The sequence below is a fragment of the Macaca fascicularis genome, chromosome 1 (assembly GCF_037993035.2).
Source record: "Macaca fascicularis isolate 582-1 chromosome 1, T2T-MFA8v1.1".
Lineage (NCBI taxonomy): Eukaryota > Metazoa > Chordata > Mammalia > Primates > Cercopithecidae > Macaca > Macaca fascicularis.
Genome location: NC_088375.1, coordinates 139,085,198 through 139,097,412, shown reverse-complemented (window position 1 = coordinate 139,097,412; position 12,215 = coordinate 139,085,198). Strand labels below are relative to the sequence as shown.

The window sequence follows — 12,215 nt, the reverse complement described above, 5'->3', positions numbered from 1 at the left end:
CTCCTTTACATAATGTCTTTTAATTGTTCTCCATGACCCATAGGACAGATCCCATCTCTCTGGGAGGGCAGAGAAGGTTTTCCAAGTCTTTCCTACCTCACTCCCATCTTTCTCATGCTGTAATTCGTGCTCTGGCAATATCAAGCTGCCTGGAGTTCTTTGGATATACCATGTAGTTTTACATCTTCACTCCTTGGGACACAGTAATTTTTCTCCTATTTTGCTCTCTAATGTTTTCTCCCCCTCTTTTCTGTAGCCAATTTCTAATCTTTCTTTAAGTCAGTGCAAGTGTATTCCCTGTAAAAAAACCTTTGCTGACTCCTTGGCTGAGCTAAGGGCATCCATGTATTTCTTAGGACTCTGCACATTGCTCCTACACTATATTAAAATTATTTAGGTACATGTGTCTCTTCTACTAGATTGTAATTCATTAGAGACTAAGGCTTATTTCTTTCTATCCCTCTTCCTCCCCAGTGCATGACACCCATTAGGCACTCAGTAAGTGGCCTATCGTGGGATTCTCTCTGGTCTCAAAACATCAGCTCCCTGATTCAGCTTCACGTGAGATCAGTCCAGAAATTTAAGTGGCTTCAGGATCATGTGAAGGGCTAATATGAAGTACAATACTTTCAAAATTTAAAAACCATGTTTTCACATAAAATAATATTTATTTGATCCTAGCATTTATCATGAAGCTATTTTAAGCTTTAAAAGTATAGTTTGCTTTTCCTCTTAATAAACTCATCATTTAAGAAGAGAAAAGTCAAAATACACAAGCGAAATATGCATCGAATAAATTTATTCAAGTAGACTTTTGAGTCTTTGAGTAAATTTCTCATTACACCTGTGTCCTAATGTGAGCCTCCTGGAGGGCGAATGCCCGCTGTGTTCCTCAACCCCGGGGCACATGAAACTCTGTCAGGAGAGCCATCCTCTTCATTATGCAAGTCTCCTTCTCCTTGCCTAGCATCAGAGCCTCCAGGAGCCGATATGGCACCTCTGTGTGAATTGGGAAGGCAACTCCTTTGGTGTGATGTGGCCCCAAAGGCATGGGGCTTAGCAATAGGACTGTGCTTTGTGCTAAGAAAAAAGTGTTCTCTAGGGAGGTGGCTCCAGAGGAAGTGGAGTTGGCTTTGAGCGCCTCTCCCAGGCAGCTTTGTGAAGTGTAGAGACTGACACTGCCTAATGCAAACAAAGAGCCCCACATCTCCCCCTTGCCCCACACGGTAATCTGGGGCTGCCAACCAAGCCCGAAGGGAATAGAGATGGTCTCTCTGAAGAGCATTTTGGTGGGATTTCTTGTTAAGCCTAGCTTGCCGTTCTGACGGTGCAGTAGCATACTGTGGTGCTTTCTGAGCTCTGACCCAGAGAAATCCCTTCTTTGTCACTTTGTATAGCTCATTTTGCTTAAGTGACAAAGCTGAGTCTGTCACAACATGAGGGAAACAAAATAGCGATCACCCCCTCACATGTGTGGGGCCTCTTCACTTTGACTCACTCTGTGGTAAGCGTTATTCACGAGCGGTTAATTATTGGTCTTCATGCATAAAATGAATGTGACATTGGAGACAGATGTTTATTGTTTGTTACATATATATATTTTTTTCAAAACTCCAGCTACCGAAATTGGCTGAAATTACCATCATAAAGCACTGCCTTTGTACGTTCAGGGTCGTATTCTGATCCCTGACCTGCAGGAACAGCATACTGATGGGGTAATATACACATGTACAGACTTTTCTTTTTATTGACAAGATGAATGGAGTTGCTTGAACAACTGTGCTCAGGCTGAAACAACTGCTGAGTTCCACCAGGGGCTGCTGTTGAACTTCTAAAAAAAGATCATCTTTTGGAGGAGAAGGGGGGTAGTGGCGGATGGGGAGGGAGGGATGGGAATGGGGGAAGAGGAATAGAAAAAAACAAATCTTGGAAGAAAACCTGACATTTCTGTCTGAGGTGAAGCATGCTTTGCTGATGCCACACATGGAATGTTTCGGAAGTGTCAGTAATAACTACTTCTATCAGAAATCTTCATATTCTATATTTCTGCTTATCATACCCCAAGGAGAGTCATACAAAGACATAGCTGTCAGGGTCTAATTTGGATCTGAAAACTATGGCGGTTGTCAGGCATCTTTTCCCATGTGTGATATTTATCTTCTCTCACAAACAAACTGAGTGCAGGGTTTTTAATTAATTTCCAAGTGCCTCCCATGGTAATTTTCCCCTAATATATTAATACGATGATTTAAACCATCATTCAGAGGCAGACTTTTGGTTGAAAATCACTAAAGGCTTAGATGGTGTTTAGTGTTATCAATAAGCTACACGTTCGTTGGTTTTCAGGGAATCAATAAAGTTGCCCTTTCCTCATTTTTACTTTAGAGGCATCAATGGGATTTTATCTCTTTTAAGTTTATTAAGGAAATCACGGGTGAGCTGATTTTGTTATTTTTCTTCTTTTGATTGGAGGAAGTTCTTAGGCTGTTTCTTTTACTGCTGTGGAAGGCTTTAAGAAAAGTTCTTGATTTGATGATCAAGGAGTGAATTTTCTTCTTTAAATAGTCCCCTTCAAAAAAAAACTTGATTTTTAAAAAATAAAGGTGCCAGAAATAGGCCACTGAAAGGGGTATACCCCTGATATATACAAACCTTTTGGGGGACAGCAAATTAATTTATCTTTTCTTTCCCTGCCCAACAGCCTTTTCAATAAAAGATGTGGAATAAAATGCATAATAAAAATTTTAAGGACAGGAGTAAAGTTGGAAGTGTAACGCATGTTTCTTAAACAGCATATTTTAACAACAAATGAACATATGTTAATAAGCTAACTTTAACCATTCCACGATGTGTGTATAGATTTCAAAACATCATGTTGTATGCAGTAAATACATACCATTTTATCTGTCAATTTAAAAAATAAATAAATTTGAGAAAAACTCCAAGCAAAACAAAACAAAACAACCTAAATGAAAATGAAAGTGATGTCTTCTATAATAAGAAGTCACATTTAGAAGAGCTTTATTTATTTGCTTTTGGCAATGCTTATATCTTTATTTAATATTATTATACTCTTAACTAAAAGGTTGCCTCAAATTTTGTAAAGATTTTTTTCTCAATTCTCCTTTAGGATATTTGATTACTGGAGTGATAGGGCAATCTTTCAAGAAATATTTATCTTTCTCTGAAAAAGGCATTCAAACATCATTGAAAACCCATAGCAATAAAAGGTAGATTCCTAGAATGTTATATGAAGCTTTTAATTATCGTCAATTAAAGATGAAATTTTTGGAAATGCATGAAACTCCTTCATGTAGAACTGGAGATTGTATCTGTGACTTTTTTTCTGTATGAGGGTTTATTTCTTTCCTTCTCTCCTCAGTTCTCAGCCCCAGCCATAAAAACACTTTTCCTTATCCATTAGGAAAATTTAATAACCAGATATCTCTCTAATGAGAAAGGAATTTTTAACTTTGGCTGCTCTGTGCTAGTAATTTGTGTTTTTTTCCGGTCTTGCATGTTGTATGTAAGCACCACAAAAAAATCAACCTTTTAAACAGAGATTGATTCTGACAGCTTTTATTTTATGTGATTTCCAAGAATTGATATAGAAATGTTTCTTAATTGAAATAGTTCTCCTTTTTTGGTTTTTATTTTATTGTCCTTTACTTCTAGACATCTTGTACATTAAATCAAAGGCTGTTTTAGAGACATGAAATGACAGCTTTTTCAGAGTCCGATTCTGGATCCTGATAGATCTGCATTTCTCAAAGCAGACAAGTTGCTCTCGCCAGCCTCGGAGAAGCTTCCTGCGTGATGGGCACGTCACCTAGAAACAACATAAACTGCAGGTTAATCACCGAGGAATGGCTCATGTCAATTCCCCACTGCCCTGCTTCCTGTCTAAGAGGAGTAAAGCCAAGAGTGACTGTTTTCTTTGCTATTTAATTTAACAGAATCTGAACTCAACTTTAGTTTGAAATTATATTTCCTCTTGGCCAGGATGGAAAGGCTACTCATGTCATTTAGTAACGCGTTGTAAAGAAAAATCAAAGCGTCCTCATGGACTGTTTTTCCCTGTTGTATCTGCCCGTGATGAGAGAACTCATAAAGTGAATGAGACGCGACACAGGCATGCACAGAGAACCCATTTGTTACACTGAAATTCTGAGGAAAATGCTATTTGTGTTACTGTGATGTTTTGGAGTTAGAAAAGAGTTATTTGGGGAAAAAAGTGTCTTGATATCAGTGAGTAGAAATAAAAATGAGACAAGATACAAAAATATGATAGCACAGTAAAGAGCAGCACAACAGAGCAGACCAGTTCTCCTTAGAGGTAGAAAGTAAACATCTTATAATGGGAACAGTAACAAGATGAGTATTAGAGATTTGTTTTTCAGTTCTACCTAACTCTTTGTAACTTTACAATGTAAGATTCAGAAATTGGAGCCAATTACCATAATATGTGGTGGTTTGGTGGGAGCATGTTCTACATCAGACAGTTAAAAGGTTTTATTGCTATTAGGAGCATGTTAATGCCCTTGATAATGTCTCTACTTGCTTTGTAATGTCTCTTGTTGAAGTATAGAATTCTTTTATCTTCTTATTACATTATGCAAAAACTTGAATTGAAAAGATATTTGCAGGAACATTTAAAGTAGTGCATCAATCAGCTTCAAAGAAGAGAAAATGTTCTCAGAATAGCTTATAAAAGGATAACTGTCAGTTTTATTTTGGATGAACAAAGGCGGCAACGTAAAAAGCACTTTATTGTAAAAGCATACTGTGCAATTCAATAAATATGCCATATAAATATAAAAGAGAAGAAAGTTCATAATTATCTGATGACTTAAATGTAATTTAAGTAATACTTTTAAAATGCACCTAGCACTGAAGTTCTCTTTTTCTATTGGGTTCTGAGTTCTAGCCACGAAGCCCCCATTAGGTGATAACTTAACTGTCTTTCTGTCTCTTTCTCTCTCTCTCTCTCTCTGATAGTGCAAGGATTTGAATGGATTAGTCATAGTCCTGTTTTTAATATATCTCTAAAAGATATAGAAAGGAGTGTGTGTGGAAAGCATTAGCAAAAATTTTAACAACCACTTAATGGTGCAGGCTTTTCAAAATGGTTTGGTCTTATCTACACAGTATTCAATTGTTTCTCATTGTCATTGCTGCTATAAGACAATTTTGAATTTGAATGTAACCGTATTGTGACTTGAAATAGCAGTTCCCAGTGTTTTATGTTTGTTAGGAAAAGCCATTAGCAGTGCAGTTACTGGACTTTCTAAATCAGGGATGCTTTCTTACTTTTTATGTAACGCTACTTACAATTTTCTTATAATTAGAAATTTTTTTTCTTATTTAAGATAGATGGTTTTTAACTGTAAATGCTAGCTATACAAGCCTATTTTTCAAATGTTTCCCAGGTAATGAACTCTCACCTCATAAATGCAGCAGAGATGATTCTTTCTGATAACTCTAAAAAACCTACGATGTGAGCTACCTATTTAAAGAACATATTCAGATCCACATGGAAAATATAATATAAATTTTTATAATAGCAAAAAATCATCTATAGAACTAAACTTTCCCATAACTTATGTTTCTACACATGTCAGTATGCATCTAAGCATGGGCAGCCAGCTCCCTGCATGTAGAAAGCACTTTTCAAGTATTTGTTGATAAAGGTTAGAATATAAAAATATCCCAATCAGTAAAAATCTGTATTTTGCTTTATAACCTGACAAAGGGATATGAATCCCTTATTAAATATAGTAGTATACGTTTTCCCCCAGATTTGGGTCTTTTCAAGGCTCAAAACATTTCATTTGAAGTCAAAAAATCAGGTTAATTCATGCAACCACATTATTGTACCTTGTAAAGTTATATTAGTGTTTGTAACACTTCTAAGAAATAATCTTTGTTTATTTTAAAACTGCAAATATGGCACCTTATAATAATAAATCAATTCATAAGTTTATTTATGACATCATTTTGCTGGCGACTTGTTTTTCATGACTATTGTTCATGAATTCATTAAAGTAATTTTCCCCTTCTTTCAGTGGGTTTCCTACAGACTCTATAGTCACAGTACTCAGTCCACTGCTACTCTCTGAGATACCCCATTTTCTCATTGCTCCTTTCTCTTGGTCTGGGAACACTCTCATTTTGAAAGTACAAGGAAAATTATCTCATAAAAGAAATGTAATAACAACAGAACTTCTGAGATTTCAAAAACGTAGAATTCTTAAGTTATTGAACTATGGGAAAAGCTGTAATTTATAACCAGTAAGTTAGTATGTTGTACACATCTGTGTACTGTTTCAGAAAATAAAGGTTGTTACCATAGCAACTGCCACATAATATAGAACATACGTTATTTGTGAGATGCCAGGCTTCGTGTTTAAAAAAAAAAAAATCCCTCCTCATGGCTGCTCTCTGGTGTTGCAAGCATTTCAGCTTTTTCTTTCCTATAATAATGGATCCTCTTTTTTAGTGTCCTGTTATTTTAAGTATTTTCCTTATTTTTATTTTCTCATTCTTTTAGGGTTTGTTAGCTAAATTGGTAAGTTTGTGTAATACTGCTATGATTTGGTTGACTGCCTTGAAGACATTTCTTACCTAGTGGCAATTTATTAATTTTTAAGAAATTAGAGTTCCTCTTTCAGCTACAGCAACATGTATGTGTTAAGGATACATTTAGTTACTCTGAATACAACAGGTAAATGCAACTGGTAACTTATTATTTTTTGGCCCTTTGAAGGTTTTTTGATTTTGTATTGTGTGACCACTATGGTATTTAACCACTTTTTAAAAATAAAAATGTCACCTAGGAGTATGTATGTATTTCACAGGTGTCGTTTTTTATTTTAAAATGTGTGTCATATTTAATTTCATTTGAAATTATCATATAATGACAAAATTTAACTTCTAAAAGAAGCGTAGATTTCCAGTCTTTTTTGGTAAGTGGTAATGCCACAGAATAAGAAAGTTGACAAACAATTCTGAAGTCTCAATTTTAATACAAATCCTTTTAGTTTTAAAGGCAGAATCATGAATGAATAAAAGGAAGGAGGTAATAATGCAAAATGGAGGACCCTTCAATATGGCTGAGCAAGGGATCAGAATATCCAACCGCTTTGAAATTAGTCTGAAAACAGCTTGACACATTAGAGCAATGATTTTTGGACTCATTGTTCTCATCCACACTATGGTAGAGATTTTTGATATGTATCTGATGAGATTGGATTTCTTGTGCATGGTGAATTTTTAGCCCAGATTCAATACATTATTGCAAACATTGACATATTTTATCAGGTTAGAGGTTTTCCAAAGAATAGCATCTGAGTTTTCCTTTGCTGGGTACCAGCTTTCCTTAGAGACAGCTACCTCTGTATCTTCGGAATGGTTCTGTGTCACAGAAATGTGCTATATCAATCCTGAAAACAAAACACTTCTGGTGAAAAATGGCAGAATAGATAATACTCCTCCTTTCTTAAAAAATAATAGTTTAATCAATAACCTTTTATTAAACATCTACCATGTGCCAGGCACACTTTTGGGGATATAAAGATGAATAACGGAGCTTCCCTGTCTCCAGGGAACTCACAAATTTAATCAGGGAGAGAAGAGCACCATTAACTGACACAATGAGCTGTAAGCTGCAACCTGATCTTTCCACAGGCCTCATCAGTCAACAACAACAACAACAACAACACAGTAATCATAGTCGACATTTATTGAACACTTAACTTTTTGACAGGCACCTCACATGTATTTTGTAATTCAATCCACACAATAGGGCTCCCAGGGTTTTTTTGGACAAGAAACTGGGCTTAAAGCGTTTGAATAACTTGCCTAAGGTACACAGTGGAGTAAGTAAGGGTTCTCATGCTTGTTAAACCCCTAAAATATTACCTAAAATAATATACCTTGACCACTTGTTGCATTGGCACTGCTACCATCCCTATCCCTGGCACCTTTGCCTCTCACTGGGCTCTGCAGTAGCCACCTGGTAGACTTTCTGGTTGCCTCTTGGCCCTATAGTCCATCTTCCAAAGACTGGAAGTCTACTCTTCTTAAGCTCCCAGGGTGGCCTTGTAAGAACGTAAGTCAGATCACGTACTCCCTGCTTGGACTTCTCCAGTGACTTCCCATTACATGCAGAACAGAATCCCAGCCCTTTCCCATGGCTTACAAGGCCCTGCAGTTTGCCACTCTTCCCTGATCCCTTTAACTTCATCTCCTACTATTCTCCCTCTAGCTTGTTTATGATGCTTTAGACCAGGATCAGCACACTTTTCAGCACAGGGCCAGATAAATATTTTAGGCTCTGCAGGCCATACGGTCTCCCTTGCGGCGGCTCAACTCTGCTATTCTAGCATGAAAGCAGCCATAGACAATAAATAAGCAGATGAGCGTGGCTATGTTCCAATAAAACTTTATTGACATAAACAGGCAGCAGGCTGGATTTGGCCTGTAGACTGGAGTTTGCTGATCCTTGTTTTAGATTTACTATTTTTTCTTTTTGTTCCTCCAATTTGCCAAGCCTTTCCTACCAGAGGGTTCACCTCAGATCTTCCCTGGGATGCCTCTTCTGGCCACTGCATCCTCACTGTGAATGAGAGACTGACCCAGCTTCTCTATTTAAGTGGTTTGCTCTACTCCTCTCCTACATCATTACCTACTTTATCGTCTTCACAGCCCTTATCACATGAAACATCCCATTAATGTATTTGCTTACTTGTTTCTCAACTGTGTCTCCCTCTGTAAGGGAACGTCCTATGAGGAGGACACTTTTTGCCTCACTCACTGTGGTGTTTCTACCAACTAGAGCAGAGCCTGTGGCATGAAACAGGTGCTCAGGAAGTGTTTTCAGTTGAATGGAGTACAAGCTTGACTGACTCTAAAGCTTGTGCTTTCTATGATTTCCCAATATTCCTCTTCTGGAAGAATGAGCTCCCACCAATGGTAATTTGAGGAATTTGTCACACAGGATTCATGAGGACCTGGCAAAGCTTCACCTCCACACGAACTTCTGATCGACCCCAGGGAATTTCTCTCATGGGCATGTGAATAAGGCTGACATCTGCCCCATGGTGTCCCGGAGTATTGATCTCTCATGTTGTTCATCACTGTCTTTGCTGACAATGTCCCATGGCCACTGGGTGTCATCTCCTCCAGCAGGCTTCTGTGTCACTTCTACATAGCCTTCACTCACTGAGCACCCTGAGACGCTACCTGTAGGTGTCACAGAGACCACCTGGCGATGCCATTGCCCCTGCTGCCACCTCTATCTGAGCACCACTGCTCCTGTCATGTGCCCAAACCTTCTGCTGGGACTATGCTTGCTTCTAGCCCCACTAGGATGCCACCACTTCAATGAGCTAAGCTGCTTCTAATCGATGGTGGAATTAGGAAGATCACCCTCTTTGAATTTTCTCTCAACTTAGTGGTTCTGAATTAGTGTGGCTTGTGCTCCCAAATTGAATAAACTTTTACTTACCATCGTCTCTCTTCCTAGATGTAGCACCTGATGCTTACATGAGGCTCATTGTGTGCCTGGCAGTGTTGGGAGAGCTTTACATACATTAACTTGTGTAATGCTCACAACAGCCCCATATTATTTTCATCTCCACTGAGGCCAGAGAGGTTAACTGACTCACTCAAGGTGACCAGTAAGCAACAGAACTGAGATCTGAAATCAGGCAACTGGCTTTAGATTCATGCTATTAATCACCCATCTACAAGGACCTAGACATGTGTCCATGGGGCTAGGCTTGGGATAGATGCAAGAAACTGATACCACACTCCAAAGCCCTATTTCACAGTTACCCTGGGGCAAATAAGCATAGTCAGTTAAGTCTCTCAGTGCCATGTGATTCCTGGGTGCACACCACTGGCTTGCTAGATCTGTGTAATTATGTCTCAACTGAAGCTGAAGCAAGGACTGTTCTCCTCAGACTCTTCTTCAAGTAAGGTGCTAAGGTAGATGCTTGAACTGTGCCTTTAACACAAAGGAGTCATGAACTATGTAGAGAAGGAAGTGAAACTTGAACTGCGTCCTGAAAGATGAACGTGTTTTTACCAGAGACTTTAGAAATGGACATAACTAGACCAAGGGGCTAGTGCAACCTATATTCCCTGTAAGACAGAGAACAGGCCAAGGCATGGCAAGAGAGAAGACTGAGAAAGTAGAATGGACTGGATTTTGAAGAGCCTTGATGCTAAGGAATTCGGACTTTGTTTTCTAGGCAAAAATAGGAGTGGGAAGGTGAGGCAACTAGCTTTAACACATGAAAGCTAGATATCAAAGAACTCCCTGATATTCCTGTTGAGTGGAGGTTTTGAATCTATGGTTCAAAGGCTTGATGTCTTCTTGGTCTGTGGGTGGTCTGTGGACTCATCTCTTATAATATTGATTGGGACAGGACTCTATCTTCTTGGCTGTCATGTGAGCTAATGATTGACAATGCCCCTTATCAGAATCAATTCCATTTTCCTCATTCCTTGTAATAAAGTTTACCCTCTCTACATCTGTTCCCACTGCCTGCCCCAGCAGTAGTGGAGGTGATTCCTGAGTGTTGTTATACTGGAGTGGCCGCAAGAAGTTCTAGAACTACTGCGCCAGAGGACCTCAGCCATGGAGATGATGTCACGCCTGATTGTCTTGAATGGCTTTATCCAGGTTAGCCAGTCTTCTGAGCCCTGTGCCAAATCTCCCAGCCACCTCCCAGCTGGGATGATTACGAATGGACTCACCCTTAGTCTAGGAAGCTGCCTGGCAAGGATGGTCATCTCTGATGACTTTGGAGACTGTCCAGTTTTCATGTCCACTAATTAGGCAGTTATTCACTCTTCATTTCACTTACTCACAGGGCTCCCTTCTGACCGGCACACTTATGAAGTTCTTCTGGAACATCACGATGTTCCAGATTTGATTCCCTTTGGGAATCAAATGCCCCTTTGGGATTGAGTCCCTTTTACCCAAACCACTTTTGAATCTTGTCAACTTTGTCTGTAAGAAACATTTACGCTTATCCCACTCTTATCAGAACAGAGGTCTTACATATTTGGCAAGTATATGTAAAACTGTAGGGGAGAGCAGCCCGATCCATCTGCTTTATGTGCCCTCCCCACTTCACCTGCTTCTCCCCTAACCCCTGACCACCCCAGCTTAAGGACTAGAAAGTGAGGGGAGTGGAGAGTGATTCGCAAGGTGCAAGGTTAGTAGATCCCACAGGAGAACAGCATACAATTTCATGAACCTTGTGAGGAATTAGAAAGAAACAATTAGTCTGAAGAAACATTCATCATCCTTATAACTTATATCCTGTTTTTCCAGGGTTAATCCAAGCACATTAGTTTTTCTATTCCCATTATGTTACAAATTTTTAAAACATGAGACCCATTTTTTTCAAAGGAAATTTTCAATGATTGCTCTATTAAACAGACAAAAGTGGGGCTGTGGTGGTTGAAGGAGGTGTGGAGCCTGGAGATCGTTCCTCCTAGCGCCCCTTTCCCTCTCCTATAGTACCCCTGCCCCCCATCAAAGGTAGGGCTCTGGGGAAATGAGGGTGGAAGCCTCTGTTCTACCCAACCGATTGATTCTGACATTCACTCTGGGAGGTGCAGCTTATATAAAAAAGGATGTAAAGGAACATTTTAAGAATGACCTATTTTGTCTTAATGGTGAATAACTCTAGATTTCCCTTGGTTACCACTGGAAATGGCATGACTTCTTTAGGATAGTAGAAAGAACGAAACACAATGGTTCTCGGAAACATCCTTCTCGAGAATCTTGCTTGTGATTTTTCACTCTCAAAATTACTCTCGTAACGTATTACATGCAATACTCTTCCCACCAAAAAGGGAAAATGATTCTTTTTCTTCAGCTCCAATTTTTGCTCTATTTTCAATGGTGGGGGTGGGAGTGGACACCAAATCACACAACATATCTATCTCACAACAACATACAAGTAAAAGCCAACATATCACCATTTTTAGCTGAATTCTAACCTTTTTGGGGAACTGGGAATATAAAATTTTGAAGTCACCCATATATTTAAAACTCAAAAGAGAAAACAAAGCACTTTACAGAAAGAAATTCAATAATAAAAATAGAGTTTATACAGTTATAATCAGTTCAGTTGGTGAAAGACAGTTGAGGAGAAAAGAAAGGAAGGGAGGGAGGGAAGCTAAGGGGAGACAGA

General features: G+C 38.8%; 1 long non-coding RNA gene across 1 annotated transcript; it reads right to left on the bottom strand.

Annotated features, from left to right (window-relative positions):
* Window positions 1–3,639: 3,639 nt before the first annotated feature.
* On the bottom strand, window positions 3,640–10,880 carry LOC123572478 (uncharacterized). The gene is made up of 2 exons (XR_006697079.2): window positions 10,765–10,880; window positions 3,640–3,829 (listed from the first exon to the last, which is right to left on the bottom strand). It is a non-coding gene; the product is annotated as an uncharacterized lncRNA (long non-coding RNA).
* Window positions 10,881–12,215: the final 1,335 nt, after the last annotated feature.